This window comes from Trachinotus anak, unplaced genomic scaffold (assembly GCF_046630095.1).
Source record: "Trachinotus anak isolate AG129_WGS33_773 ecotype Australia unplaced genomic scaffold, CSIRO_AGI_Tana_v1 ptg000003l, whole genome shotgun sequence".
Lineage (NCBI taxonomy): Eukaryota > Metazoa > Chordata > Actinopteri > Carangiformes > Carangidae > Trachinotus > Trachinotus anak.
In genome coordinates, this window is record NW_027273854.1 from 20,404,962 (window position 1) to 20,419,160 (window position 14,199).

General features: G+C 49.6%; 7 non-coding genes and 3 pseudogenes across 7 annotated transcripts; all 10 read right to left on the minus strand.

Moving 5' to 3' along the window:
- Window positions 1–266: 266 nt before the first annotated feature.
- Window positions 267–458, minus strand: LOC139619481 (U2 spliceosomal RNA). The gene has a single exon (XR_011690474.1). It is a non-coding gene; the product is annotated as a U2 spliceosomal RNA (small nuclear RNA).
- A 164-nt stretch (window positions 459–622) lies between these two features.
- LOC139619072 (U5 spliceosomal RNA) lies at window positions 623–737 on the minus strand. Its single transcript, XR_011690077.1, has one exon. It is a non-coding gene; the product is annotated as a U5 spliceosomal RNA (small nuclear RNA).
- A 399-nt stretch (window positions 738–1,136) lies between these two features.
- On the minus strand, window positions 1,137–1,340 carry LOC139619830 (U2 spliceosomal RNA; annotated as a pseudogene).
- A 5,010-nt stretch (window positions 1,341–6,350) lies between these two features.
- LOC139618759 (U2 spliceosomal RNA) lies at window positions 6,351–6,429 on the minus strand (annotated as a pseudogene).
- Window positions 6,430–6,593: 164 nt separating this feature from the next.
- Window positions 6,594–6,708, minus strand: LOC139619073 (U5 spliceosomal RNA). The gene has a single exon (XR_011690078.1). It is a non-coding gene; the product is annotated as a U5 spliceosomal RNA (small nuclear RNA).
- A 383-nt stretch (window positions 6,709–7,091) lies between these two features.
- Window positions 7,092–7,283, minus strand: LOC139619551 (U2 spliceosomal RNA). Its single transcript, XR_011690544.1, has one exon. It is a non-coding gene; the product is annotated as a U2 spliceosomal RNA (small nuclear RNA).
- Window positions 7,284–7,447: 164 nt separating this feature from the next.
- On the minus strand, window positions 7,448–7,562 carry LOC139619074 (U5 spliceosomal RNA). Its single transcript, XR_011690079.1, has one exon. It is a non-coding gene; the product is annotated as a U5 spliceosomal RNA (small nuclear RNA).
- Window positions 7,563–7,957: 395 nt separating this feature from the next.
- LOC139619482 (U2 spliceosomal RNA) lies at window positions 7,958–8,149 on the minus strand. The gene has a single exon (XR_011690475.1). It is a non-coding gene; the product is annotated as a U2 spliceosomal RNA (small nuclear RNA).
- Window positions 8,150–8,312: 163 nt separating this feature from the next.
- Window positions 8,313–8,428, minus strand: LOC139618782 (U5 spliceosomal RNA). The gene has a single exon (XR_011689793.1). It is a non-coding gene; the product is annotated as a U5 spliceosomal RNA (small nuclear RNA).
- Window positions 8,429–8,823: 395 nt separating this feature from the next.
- On the minus strand, window positions 8,824–8,997 carry LOC139619715 (U2 spliceosomal RNA; annotated as a pseudogene).
- Window positions 8,998–14,199: the final 5,202 nt, after the last annotated feature.

Here is a 14,199-nt window from a genome sequence, read left to right on the forward strand (position 1 = left end):
TGTGGAGAAAAGTGTCTGGGCCTCAACATGCAATCCCCACAAATTTCTCAAGTTATCAGGCGCTTGCAGGCCCCCGGGGACCAAAATACAGGGAAAATGCGGGGTTGATTGGAGGCTAGCAGCCCTTCCAGGGCGCGTGAGGGATATCAGCTGTGGGGCAGGTTGACTCACCTTCCTCCAGCCACTGCCAGAGGGGCATTTGAAACTGTACGTTTGCGTCATTGTTTGCTTGCTTGCTTGCTTGCTTGCTTTTCCACACGGCCAGAGAAGGGTGCACCGTTCCCGGCGGCACTGCAATGCCAGGTCGATGCGTGGAGTGAACGGAGCAAGCCCCTTTTTCAGCTCCCAGTTCTAAAAATCCGTTTAATATGTTTGTCCTCGGGTAGAGGACATATCAGATATTAAACTGATAAGAACAGATACTACACTTGATCTTAGCCAAAAGGCCGAGAAGCGATGGGCCCAAAGTGTCTGGCGTTCCAGCCAGGCTCTTGGCACAAATCTCGCTGGTCGCGGTTGGCTGCTTTTGACATGAGCGGAGCAATGGCTGCTTTTCACCACCTCCGCCCACCTCCCCATTCCTGACCTCGACAGCTGTTTGACTTTTCACAAACTCAAAGGGCTCAGCCATACGGCAGAGCCTGCCAAAAATAGCTTAAACTCATTGGTGTTCCTCTCCACGGAAGTCTTTAGTAAAAGGCGAAAGACTTGTGCGTGATGAAGAGAAACCAGAGTCAGTACAGGCCTCTCCTCAAGAGCGGCCGAGGACCCCATTGGTCCCAGTCACCGCCCTCACGGTAGCCTTCTCTTAGCTTGCCAAATCCCCGCCCCCTCCCCATGTTGTCACGGGCTCTAGCCAATCGGGCTGTGGAGAAAAGTGTCTGGGCCTCAACATGCAATCCCCACAAATTTCTCAAGTTATCAGGCGCTTGCAGGCCCCCGGGGACCAAAATACAGGGAAAATGCGGGGTTGATTGGAGGCTAGCAGCCCTTCCAGGGCGCGTGAGGGATATCAGCTGTGGGGCAGGTTGACTCACCTTCCTCCAGCCACTGCCAGAGGGGCATTTGAAACTGTACGTTTGCGTCATTGTTTGCTTGCTTGCTTGCTTGCTTGCTTGCTTTTCCACACGGCCAGAGAAGGGTGCACCGTTCCCGGCGGCACTGCAATGCCAGGTCGATGCGTGGAGTGAACGGAGCAAGCCCCTTTTTCAGCTCCCAGTTCTAAAAATCCGTTTAATATGTTTGTCCTCGGGTAGAGGACATATCAGATATTAAACTGATAAGAACAGATTTTTTTTTATTTTTTTTTTTATTTCAGTTCCTCACTCCAAAACAAATGTCACAAAACAAAGAAAACAGTTTACATATGAGGTCCAAAAATCCAAAACACAATTGACCCACTCCATCCATTTTGTTCAAACAAAACAAACCAAGCCAAACAAAAGTTTACCTTAAACATCCTACCCCCCCCCCCCCCCTATTTCAATCCCACAGACCAAAACCCCCCTTCCACCTCTCTAAAGCAGCATGCATTCCCCACTTCAGGATGTCCCTCTCAATTCTCCTCTTCAAGTCTGCTTTTACTCTGCTCACCACCCCATCCACTCTACTGCATCTGTTGTTCTTAATTAGGTCCTGTCTAGCCACCCACAAGCCTCTCTTTACCATGCTAATTACTAGCCAAACAGCTAATTTTGCCCAACCCAGTCCTGTTCCCACCCCCCTCTCAACCATTTCCCATGATAGTTGGAACCCAAAGACTCCCTTCCGTAGCCACAGCTCCACCCTTTCCCATACTACCCTAGAAAAGGGACAGTCCCACATTACATGCCTAATTGTCTCCTCTACCGAGCACCCAATCCTAGGACACACCGGAGACCTTGCCAACCCATGCCGGTACATGATGTCTTGTACTGGCAAACACTTATGGAGGCACAACCAGTTCAGGTCCTTAAGGCCATTATCAAGCCCATGAGGCTGAATCCCCCTCCAAACACTTGGCAATATTCCTGGGACCGGAGGTGCAATGACCCTTTGCTTAACCTCTTTGTAGAGGGCCCTGTGATTAAGTTGCAGGGCTGGTGCAGAAGCCTCCGGGTGCGCCCGCAGCCACCTGGCTGCATGGCGGTAGTGCCATGGTTGCTGCTCTACCCGGGGAGCCAAGTTGTCCCAAACCAAAAGCTGCCTTGCTTGGTAGGCAAAAAAGAGGCGCAAAAAATAGCCAGAGGGGTGAACCACTGGGCCAGCTAATTCCCTACACATAAAAGAAACGAAAATGCAGTCCAACTTCAGTGGCAGATGTGGCACATCTCTCCCCCCTTCCTCAACCCCTGCCAACATGCGGGCCCTCGCAACATACTCATATCTCCCCCCCCAAATAAAACCGAATACGTGACGCATGAGAGGCCTCCTCATACTGACTGGTAGTGGATATATGTAAGCCAGGTACAGGAGAGAAGGCAAAACATCCACCTTGAGAACAAGTACCTTCCCTACAAACGTCAGGCACCTACTCTTCCAGAGAGAAATCTTCCTCTGGACCGCCTCCAGACGCCTCGTCCAGTTCACTGTGGCACCATGAGGCGACTCAAAACTTACCCCTAGGACCTTCAGAGGCCCAGAGCAGAGAGACAGACCCCCTGGTACATCCGTCCTTTCTCTCCACCTCCCAAAGAACTTAACCGAGGACTTTGCACAATTAAGGCTTGATCCAGCCACCCGGCTGAAGTCACTAAAAATCTGCAATGAACGGATAAGGCACTCATCCCTGTCCAGCAGCAATGTAGTGTCATCAGCATACTGAGACAGCTTGACTCGCAGACCCCCACTGCCAGGCACAAAAAAACCTCTCACTCCAGGATCAGCCCGAATGGCAGCTGCCAATGGCTCCATGTAAAGCGCATAGAGCAGCGGTGAGAGCGGGCAACCCTGTCTCACCCCAGAGTACAAACTAAAAGCCTCCCCCAGGTGCCCATTAACCAAAACCCTGCTCCCCGCACCCCTATACAATGTGCGCAGCCACCCTACAAAAACCTGACCGAAACCTAGCCTTTCCAGTACACTAAACATAAAACCCCAATGTACTCTGTCAAAGGCCTTTGCTTGATCAAGACCGACCAGCATAAGCGGCAGATGCCTATCCTCAGCCCAAGCCACAGCATCCCGTAAGAGTTGCAGGTTCCATCTTACTGAGCGCCCTGGCACTGCACATGTCTGGTCCACATGGACCACATGTGGCAGGGCCACGCTTAACCGGTCTGCCAGAACCTTAGCCAGGAGCTTATAGTCTACGCACAGCATGGACAGCGGTCGCCAGTTATCCATATCAGCGCGATCCCCTTTCTTAAACAGAAGGGAGATAACTCCAGTCGCCATAGACCTCCCCATTTTCCCCGTACAGAGCACCTCAGTCAACACCTCCAACAATACTGGCCCAAGTATGTCCCAAAACTTAACATAGAACTCTACCGGCAACCCATCAATGCCTGGCACCTTGCGCCTGTTCATCCTACAGAGAGCACCTTCAAGCTCTTTGAGGGTCAGTGGGGCCTCCAAAGCCCGCACTATGTTCCCTGGCACCTGCTGGTTCAGCAAATCCAGGAACACCCCTCCCCCTCCTATGTCTACCGCTCGCTCCGTGAAAACATCACGGAAATGATCTGTAGCGACACACACCATCTCGCAGGTGTCCACCACAACCCTGCCCTGTTTATTCCTAACTCCTGACACCAGCTGCTTCGCCCTATCAGCCCGTATGGAGCCAAAAAAAGCAGCCGAACATGTCTCTGACTGTTCAATGAACTGCAGACGTGACCGCACCAGGTATGCGCGGGCCCTACCCTCAAAAATATGTCTCAGACTTGCTTTCAAGGATGCGCAAACTTGATGGTCTACAGCACCTTTACAGTTACCCCTAGCATACTCGAGTTCAAGGCGGTGCTGGAGATGGACCACCTCCCTCTTTGCCATTCCAGCCTTTCTCTGACAATAACTTAAACAAAATATCTTCATCCTCTCCTTAGCCACCTCCCACCACTCTAACAACCCCTGGCACAGCGGTTTGAGTCCCATAAGACCCTTAAAAAACCAAAGAAACTGTTGACTAAACAAGTCCTCCTCCAGCACACTAATATTTAAGCGCCAAAACCCAGGCCCGAAGACTGGCAAATCCAAACTCACCGTAAACAGCAAACCATCATGATCCGAAAAGCAAACCGGGAGCACCCTTCCTGCAACCAACTTCAAGGTCTTAACAAAAAATACATAATCTAAACGCTTAAAGATCCCCTGCGAATTACGCCAAGTGGGACCATCCATGAGTGGCCTGACCACCCTCGCCCCATCGACCAAACCAAAACTATTCAAAAGATTAGAAATGTACAGGTCGCTGGCATCACCCCCCTTTCCTAACTCTACATTAAAATCACCCCCTATGATGACCTGCCTGTTGGTGACAAGGTGCGGCTCCAGCATCCCAAACATTTCTTTCCGCTCTGCTGAGGATTGTGGTCCATAGACCACAATGATTCTCAGCGTGTTTGTTCCCCAGGAGATGTCCGCACCCATTATTCTCCCCTGGACAATAACAAAAACACCCTCCACTTTAATCTCCTTAAAACCAAACAAAATCCCAACTCCTGTAGAGTGAACACCCCCTATGCTCCAGACTGAGTCCCCTCTGGTCCATTCCCTTCTAAAACACCCAACATCCCCCATATCCCGTAAGTGGACTTCCTGCAACAAACAAAAAGCTACACGCAAAGAGCTAACAAATTCGAAAACGATCCTTCTTTTAACAGTGTTCCTCATTCCCCTCACATTCAGAGAAAGAACATCAAAGGAGAACATTTTAAATTACAGATGCTTACACTCAAACAAAAACAAAAAGAAAACAAAACAGTCCCCCCCCCTACTGTGAATACAGATCATCTCCTTCACTATCCATCTGGTCCGCCCAGGAAAAGGGAACAGCATTTGGTGAGGATGAAGGCCTTTTTGGTCCCTCGTATGCGTCCTCACTCAAAGGAGACGACAATAGGAGCAAACCGGGAGAAAGCTCAAAATCAAGCTCCAACCCAGCTGGTGGCTCCTCACCCAAAACCCCTGAGACATGCTCCAACCCCTGACCTGTATCTATTGCATCCCGCCCCCGGGCCCCTCCTCTAACCGTTTCCCCCCCCTGTTGTATTCCATCAGCCCTACCCACATCAACCCCCACCTCTGCGGCCTGCCCCCTCCCCTCTCCCTCCCTCTCCCTCTTTGACCTTTTACTCTTCACCACCTGCTCACACTCCCCCTTTTCAATCGAGAGACCCTCCTCCAACACCTTCAAACCTCTTCGTGCTCCTTGCTTTGGCTCGGTGGGAGCGGCACCAGTGGGGACCGCGTCCGTAATCCCCGAGGGCACCTGGTCCACACTGACTTCTCCAGCAACACTGGCAAGTCCCTGCACCTTGGATACAGAGTCCACTCTACTCCCAGAAGGGCCTGGAAGCTGATCCGCTTGCTGTGGATCAATTGACGTATTGCCCATTGGCACGAAAGTCCCTCCAAAGTCTTGAGCCTTACCCTGCCCTCCAGTGGCCCCAGCTACTTCTGCAAAGGTTCTCCTATGGCCAGGACAGCTCCGATAGAGGTGATCAAGTCCACCACATCCATGACAGGCCTTCAGTGCAGTGCAGTCTTTAGCCTCGTGTCCCCCCTGACCACAGAAACGGCAGCAGACCCCAGTGCATCCTGCCTCCGTGTGGCCAGACTGCCTACACTGCCGACAGAAAGACGGTTGCCTCGAATAGAACAAATAGCCACGGTCCCCACCGAGACTAAAAAAGGCGGGTGGATGTCTGAGACCACCAGGCCCTTCTGGCTCAGGCTTGAGCAACACCTGGAACTGCCGTCTGCCAGTCCAAAACCCCATTGGATCATTAACATATCTTGCTGCTGACACCACTTCTCCATACCGGCCCAGGAAATCAGCCAAGGCAAGATCAGTCACAAACGGGTTAAACATGTGAACTGTAATCTGCCTGAAATTAGGTCTGTCCAAACTCAAAATCTTGTAGCAGGCAAGGGGCCTTACCCCAGCTCCAGCCGAACAATTTTCAGACACCTTTCTGTACACCTCCTCATTCCTCAGGGTGACATCAAAAGCTTTTTCCTGTTGGTTCCATTGAATGCACAAGACATCCTCCACCGTCAAAAGAAGCTGGCCCATGATGACCCTCTTGCAGAACCACGATCTTGAAACAGCATCTTCTTCTGTCACGATTGCCTGGAAACGAAGCGTGAACCTCAACCCAACCTTAGGGATAACCTGCACAGGAGAGGCCATACTGGCCATCGCTTCCATAGAAGTGTCGCCCAGATCAAAAAAGAAAAATCTCTCCACGAATACTACACTTGATCTTAGCCAAAAGGCCGAGAAGCGATGGGCCCAAAGTGTCTGGCGTTCCAGCCAGGCTCTTGGCACAAATCTCGCTGGTCGCGGTTGGCTGCTTTTGACATGAGCGGAGCAATGGCTGCTTTTCACCACCTCCGCCCACCTCCCCATTCCTGACCTCGACAGCTGTTTGACTTTTCACAAACTCAAAGGGCTCAGCCATACGGCAGAGCCTGCCAAAAATAGCTTAAACTCATTGGTGTTCCTCTCCACGGAAGTCTTTAGTAAAAGGCGAAAGACTTGTGCGTGATGAAGAGAAACCAGAGTCAGTACAGGCCTCTCCTCAAGAGCGGCCGAGGACCCCATTGGTCCCAGTCACCGCCCTCACGGTAGCCTTCTCTTAGCTTGCCAAATCCCCGCCCCCTCCCCATGTTGTCACGGGCTCTAGCCAATCGGGCTGTGGAGAAAAGTGTCTGGGCCTCAACATGCAATCCCCACAAATTTCTCAAGTTATCAGGCGCTTGCAGGCCCCCGGGGACCAAAATACAGGGAAAATGCGGGGTTGATTGGAGGCTAGCAGCCCTTCCAGGGCGCGTGAGGGATATCAGCTGTGGGGCAGGTTGACTCACCTTCCTCCAGCCACTGCCAGAGGGGCATTTGAAACTGTACGTTTGCGTCATTGTTTGCTTGCTTGCTTTTCCACACGGCCAGAGAAGGGTGCACCGTTCCCGGCGGCACTGCAATGCCAGGTCGATGCGTGGAGTGAACGGGGCAAGCCCCTTTTTCAGCTCCCAGTTCTAAAAATCAGTTTAATATGTTTGTCCTCGGGTAGAGGACATATCAGATATTAAACTGATAAGAACAGATACTACACTTGATCTTAGCCAAAAGGCCGAGAAGCGATGGGCCCAAAGTGTCTGGCGTTCCAGCCAGGCTCTTGGCACAAATCTCGCTGGTCGCGGTTGGCTGCTTTTGACATGAGCGGAGCAATGGCTGCTTTTCACCACCTCCGCCCACCTCCCCATTCCTGACCTCGACAGCTGTTTGACTTTTCACAAACTCAAAGGGCTCAGCCATACGGCAGAGCCTGCCAAAAATAGCTTAAACTCATTGGTGTTCCTCTCCACGGAAGTCTTTAGTAAAAGGCGAAAGACTTGTGCGTGATGAAGAGAAACCAGAGTCAGTACAGGCCTCTCATCAAGAGCGGCCGAGGACCCCATTGGTCCCAGTCACCGCCCTCACGGTAGCCTTCTCTTAGCTTGCCAAATCCCCGCCCCCTCCCCATGTTGTCACGGGCTCTAGCCAATCGGGCTGTGGAGAAAAGTGTCTGGGCCTCAACATGCAATCCCCACAAATTTCTCAAGTTATCAGGCGCTTGCAGGCCCCCGGGGACCAAAATACAGGGAAAATGCGGGGTTGATTGGAGGCTAGCAGCCCTTCCAGGGCGCGTGAGGGATATCAGCTGTGGGGCAGGTTGACTCACCTTCCTCCAGCCACTGCCAGAGGGGCATTTGAAACTGTACGTTTGCGTCATTGTTTGCTTGCTTGTTTGCTTGCTTGCTTTTCCACACGGCCAGAGAAGGGTGCACCGTTCCCGGCGGCACTGCAATGCCAGGTCGATGCGTGGAGTGAACGGAGCAAGCCCCTTTTTCAGCTCCCAGTTCTAAAAATCCGTTTAATATGTTTGTCCTCGGGTAGAGGACATATCAGATATTAAACTGATAAGAACAGATACTACACTTGATCTTAGCCAAAAGGCCGAGAAGCGATGGGCCCAAAGTGTCTGGCGTTCCAGCCAGGCTCTTGGCACAAATCTCGCTGGTCGCGGTTGGCTGCTTTTGACATGAGCGGAGCAATGGCTGCTTTTCATCACCTCCGCCCACCTCCCCATTCCTGACCTCGACAGCTGTTTGACTTTTCACAAACTCAAAGGACTCAGCCATACGGCAGAGCCTGCCAAAAATAGCTTAAACTCATTGGTGTTCCTCTCCACGGAAGTCTTTAGTAAAAGGCGAAAGACTTGTGCGTGATGAAGAGAAACCAGAGTCAGTACAGGCCTCTCCTCAAGAGCGGCCGAGGACCCCATTGGTCCCAGTCACCGCCCTCACGGTAGCCTTCTCTTAGCTTGCCAAATCCCCGCCCCCTCCCCATGTTGTCACGGGCTCTAGCCAATCGGGCTGTGGAGAAAAGTGTCTGGGCCTCAACATGCAATCCCCACAAATTTCTCAAGTTATCAGGCGCTTGCAGGCCCCCGGGGACCAAAATACAGGGAAAATGCGGGGTTGATTGGAGGCTAGCAGCCCTTCCAGGGCGCGTGAGGGATATCAGCTGTGGGGCAGGTTGACTCACCTTCCTCCAGCCACTGCCAGAGGAGCATTTGAAACTGTACGTTTGCGTCATTGTTTGCTTGCTTGTTTGCTTGCTTGCTTTTCCACACGGCCAGAGAAGGGTGCACCGTTCCCGGCGGCACTGCAATGCCAGGTCGATGCGTGGAGTGAACGGAGCAAGCCCCTTTTTCAGCTCCCAGTTCTAAAAATCCGTTTAATATGTTTGTCCTCGGGTAGAGGACATATCAGATATTAAACTGATAAGAACAGATTTTTCTTTCGAAAAGATTTATTGACACTCATTTCAAGTTTTTTCAAAGAAGGTTTACATCTTGAGATACAAAGGGTACATTATAATCACAACAATATGATAAATAGTTGTAAAACCATTGTTTGTTTGTTTTTTTTTTTTTTAAAACATTAAAAACAAATATTTCAAGGGGTTTTACATGTTGTCAAACATAAAATCCATCTCACAAATGAAAACCATGGAGTGTCCCAAATCTTTAAAAGGGAGTGCATTGGTTTAAAACTTCTCTTCTTTCTAATTTTGTGCAGGAGCAGAGTGAGTCCCTACCCAGGGTCACTCATTCCGCTCCCCCAAACATTTGGTCTCTCGGGATCCTGTCGTGGTGCTCAGAGGAGATCCTCACCCTGTTGCTCCTTCCCACCTGCCTCACCCGGAGAGCCAGGCCGCCGCTGCTTTGACCTTTTCATGTGTGGCTCCGGCTCCTTCGTCCGAATGGGCACAGAGGCGATGCTTCTTTGTGGCTGTGTCCTAGGCCTGCCGCCTACAGCCATCCGGATCACAGCCACGGGGGGGATCTGCATGTGCTTCCTTACCAGCAAGTTTCTGGAGGTCCATATGGCGTCTTTGATGGCGGCTAGGGTGAGCCACATCTGGGCAAAGTCATCTTTCTTCAGTGTTTTTTGGCTCACCCCATAGAGCACCAGTTGTGCTGTAAGGACCTCCCTTGCTGGCAAGTACGGGAATTGCAAGGAGCCGGCCATTGCCCACTGGTCTACGGCAGCGCTGCACTCCCAGAGCAAATGCCTCACCGACTCTGGCGCGCCACAACCGGGCCGGGGGCAGGTTGAGCGTGTTGACATGCCCCGGGAGTGCATGACGGACCTGACTGGGAGAATCTCATGAGCCACCATCCATGACAGGTCCCGGAGTCTGTTTGGAAGAGCGGAATGGTTCACGTTGCGCCAAACTGTTGAGGGCTCGCCAAATGCGAGCCCGCGCACTGGACTCACTGGCTCCTGCTCCTGCACAACAGAGATCAGAGAACGGTGGTTGGTTAAAATATGCAGCTCCTCCTGCTCCAGTTTAAAATGCTTTAAAAACGTCGGGATAAAAGCATAGGCTGGTGGCAGGCTAAAAGACACGGGTACTTTAAGATCTGTAGGTAAAATCTTCAATCGTCTGAGGTACGATCCCATCCAGAAACGTGTCATGGCTGTAGTTTTGGGGTTTCCGGATGGGTCTGTGGCTTGTTTGAGGTGTAGTGCGGTGTATCGGCTTCCTAAAAACAAGTACAGGTCAGGCACTCCTTTTCCTCCTTTCTCTTTTGGCCTTTTCATGACCTCCCTCCTCAGTCTCTCCCACTTGGAGCCCCACAGGAAATAAAAGATGGCTCGCTCCAGATCTAAAAGCACTCTCCTAGGTGGGATAAAAACAGAACTGATGAGTAAAAGCAAAGGTAAAATCACCGCTTTGATGATTAAAACCTTTCCTTCAATAGTCAGTCCTCTAAGTCCCCAATATCCTAGTCTTTGTTTTACTTTCCCTACCACGTCTGGCCAATTTGTTGTTCCTTCTCCCTCCCTGTCAAATTTGATCCCCAGTATTTTTTGGTCAGTCTGGGTCACAGTCAAAGGGAGTCCTGTCATCTCAGTCGCTGTCCACGGTCCATAAAATTGGGCTTGGGTCTTGTTTTTGTTCAACTTTGACCCAGAAGCCTGTCCAAACCAGTCAGTCAAGTCCAGCGTCCTGTTGACGGATAAAAGGTCGGTGCATAAAATGTTCACGTCGTCCATGTATAAAATACACTTGGTGTCCAGTCCCCCGCTCCCCGGTACTCCCAACCCATTGATTCGTTGATCCCTTCTCAAGATCTGTGCCAGCGGTTCTATACATGTTATGTATAGGAGGGCAGATAATGGACAACCCTGACGGACACCGCAGTTAATATCGACTGCTTTTGTCAAATGCCCGTTAATCACAAATTTGCTGGTAATGTCCCGATACAGCAATCCCACCCAAGCTAGAAACCTTTCTGGGAACCCCATTTTTTGCAGTACCTTGAAAAGGTACTGGTGCGAGACCCGATCGAAGGCTTTCTCAAAATCTAAATTTAGGACTACTAGCCGGATGTTTCTGTCTCTCGCGTAACAGATGGTGTCTCGGATCAGTACCAGGCTGTCGGTGATCTTCCTCCCTGGGATGGCACAGCCTTGATCCGGGTGAATCACCCCCTTTAAAAACAAGGACATACGTGAGGCTAAAAGTTTGCTAAAAAGTTTACAATCAAGGTTTAAAAGTGCGATAGGTCTCCAGTTCATCAGGTCGGTCTTGTCTTTGTTTTTGTGCAGTAGAGTCACTATCCCTACTCTAAAACTGTCAGGAAGTCGGTCTAGGTGCTCAAAGTCTTTAAAAACATCGATCAAATCAGGTGCTAAAATGTCCCAAAAGGTCAAATAAAATTCCACGGGAAGTCCATCCTGTCCTGGGGACTTCCCTTTTTTAAAACTTGACAAACATTTATTTAACTCTAGAATGGTAAAATCTTGGGTTAAAAGCACACTGTCTTTTACTTTTTTATCGATGGATTTTAAAACTTCATTCATGGTGTCTATTCTAATGGGCTTTTCTTTATACAATTCTACGTAAAAATTTTCCACAATCTGTTTAATTTCTTCGATATTCTCTGTTATGCACCCGTTTTCCTTTTTTAGTTTTAAAATGGTCCCCCCTTTACTAACAATTTTCTTAAAAAAATACCTGGTGCACTTCTCACCCTCCTCTATTTCCCGTTCCCTGCTCCTTAAAATGACACCCTTGCTTTTAATTTCAGCTAAAACCGACATCTCTGATTTGATTTCTCTAATTTCTTCATTAAAATCCATTCCATTTTGGTTGAGGTTAAAATAGCGCTGTAGTCGCTTCTGCAGTCCCATCATGCGTCTGTTCTCCTTGCCCTTTCTTTTTTTGCCTGCCTGTCTGAAAAAAGTCTGGGTCTTTCCCTTCACCATCTCCCACCAGTGTGCTCGTGTATCGTACATGTCTTGAAGGGTCTGCCACTCTCGGTACTGCTCCCTGTACTGCTGAACTAGATGTTGATCTTCAAGCAGGGAGCAGTTGAGTTTCCACAGACCACTTCCAAAAGTCACACCTGAAGAGAGTGAAAGGGTGCAGGAGAGCATCAGGTGGTCAGAAAAGAAAACAGGGGTCAATCTAGCATCGGTCGGCGGGCAGTCCCGTGTGAAAATAAAATCTATGCGAGAGGCTCTGGTGCCATCACCACTGAACCAGGTGAAGCCCTCCTCTCTGGGATGCATGGTTTTAAAACAGTCTTGTAGTTTAAAATCCCTGCATATGCCCTGTAATAAAACCGATGTTTTGTCAATTTTAAAATCTTCCCCTGTTCTTTTTCTATCTTTTCGACTTAAAATACAGTTAAAATCACCTCCTAAAACTAATGGCACTCTCCCTAGCATGTGGGACTGCAGGTCTTCTAAAAGGTCATACCTGTCATTTTTGTCGTTAAAGCCATAAATATTGAGAAGGTTAAAATCCTGTCCCATAAAGGTCAAGTGTGCTAAAAGTGCCCTACCGTCTCTCACCACAGTGCTACCCTTCACCAGAACCTGAGGGTTTTTTATTAAAATGGCCACTCCATCGTTCTTATTTTGGTTTGATCCGCTCCATATCGATGTCTGTGGCCACATCTCCTCCCACTGTCGGTAGTGTTTTAAAAACGGTATGCCACATTCCTGCATTAAAAACACATCTGACTTTGTAGAATTAAGAAAGGATAAAACACTCTGGGCTCTAACTCTCGACTTCACACTTCTCACATTGATGGTTGAGAAGGTGAGTGTCATGAGTATGATTAAAAACAACAGGTATGAAATTTTAAAAACACTAAATAGAGGTTTAAGATGCTAAAATATCTTTTTTTTTTAAAAAAAAAAGGCAGTTAGACTATTTCTTGTGAACGGGGCTCCTCCTTCACTTCAACAGGTGATGAAGGAGGGAGTTGAGCTCCATTCCCCCGTCGGACTCTGGGGGTTGGCCTTTGACGCAAGGCTGCATTTAGCTTGGAGTCCTTAGGGGTTGATTGTAGAGCTACTGTCAGGAAAGAGACTTCATTTGGTGAATTGGAGGGGAAGACTCTGGGCTCCTCCACAGATGAACTGTCTGAGAGAGTCCCAACTCTTCCCCTCTTCTCTGAGGCTACAGGAGACTCAGAGGACAATTCCGATGCAAGTCTCTTTGTTTGCTGGGCATCGGGGAGGGGGGCATCCTCACTATTTTCAGGTGGTTGAAAATCTTCCATTTCTGAACTAGCTCCGCCCACTTCCTGCATCTCCCCATCCTCCTCTCCACTCTCCATTGATGGGGCTGTTGCAGGCCCCTCCCCCTCTCCCGCCTCACATGATCCCTCCTCTCCAATCACAGTATCTGGCGGGAGATTTGAATTTTCCTGCCCAGCCTCTTCAACCTGCTCTTTTTCTTTTTGTCCTCCATTTTGTTCATTGGCTTTTGCTGCCTTTAGTTTGTTGGCAAACGATTTGGGGCAAGCTCTGAAGAGATGATTTGTTTCTCCACAAAGGTTGCACTTCCTGCCATTGGTGCACTCCTCAAAAGTGTGCCCAATTTCTCTACACTTTCCGCAAAAGGTTTTTGTGCACGCTTCTACCAGGTGCCCATGCTCACCGCACTTGCGGCAGAGCTTGGGCTGACCTTGGTAGTGGATGTAGCCCCTGTTTTCACCCAGAACTATCATTGACGGCAGATGTTTCAGGCCTTGGAAGCCCTGGGGGTCCTGCCATTGTTGAATGGGGACCCTCCAAGCGCAATTCCAGATGCCGTCCTCATCTCTCACTTTGGTAGCCTGGCCTTTAACAGTGCAGTATCTCCCCAGCCATATACAAATGTCTTCTGCATTCACTGTCTCATTAAACATTCTGACAATGACTGTTTTCAATGCATTATCAGTCAGTTTTTCAACAACAAATGCAGAAAACTGGGGTTTCACAGACTCAAATCTTGTCCAAAATTCTCTCAAGATAGCCGCAGACTGGAAGCTTACATCAAAACCTTTATTTAATGGTAGGGTCAAAATACAATTCAAATCGTTTGCTGTGAATTTCAAAGCCTGTTGGATTAGCTTCCTGGAGAAATCTAGCCTTGACATCTCCAGGAGCTTTCCATCCTTTTCTTTAAACTTAAAACGGACGCTGTGGTGCCTCCGCATGTTGGCA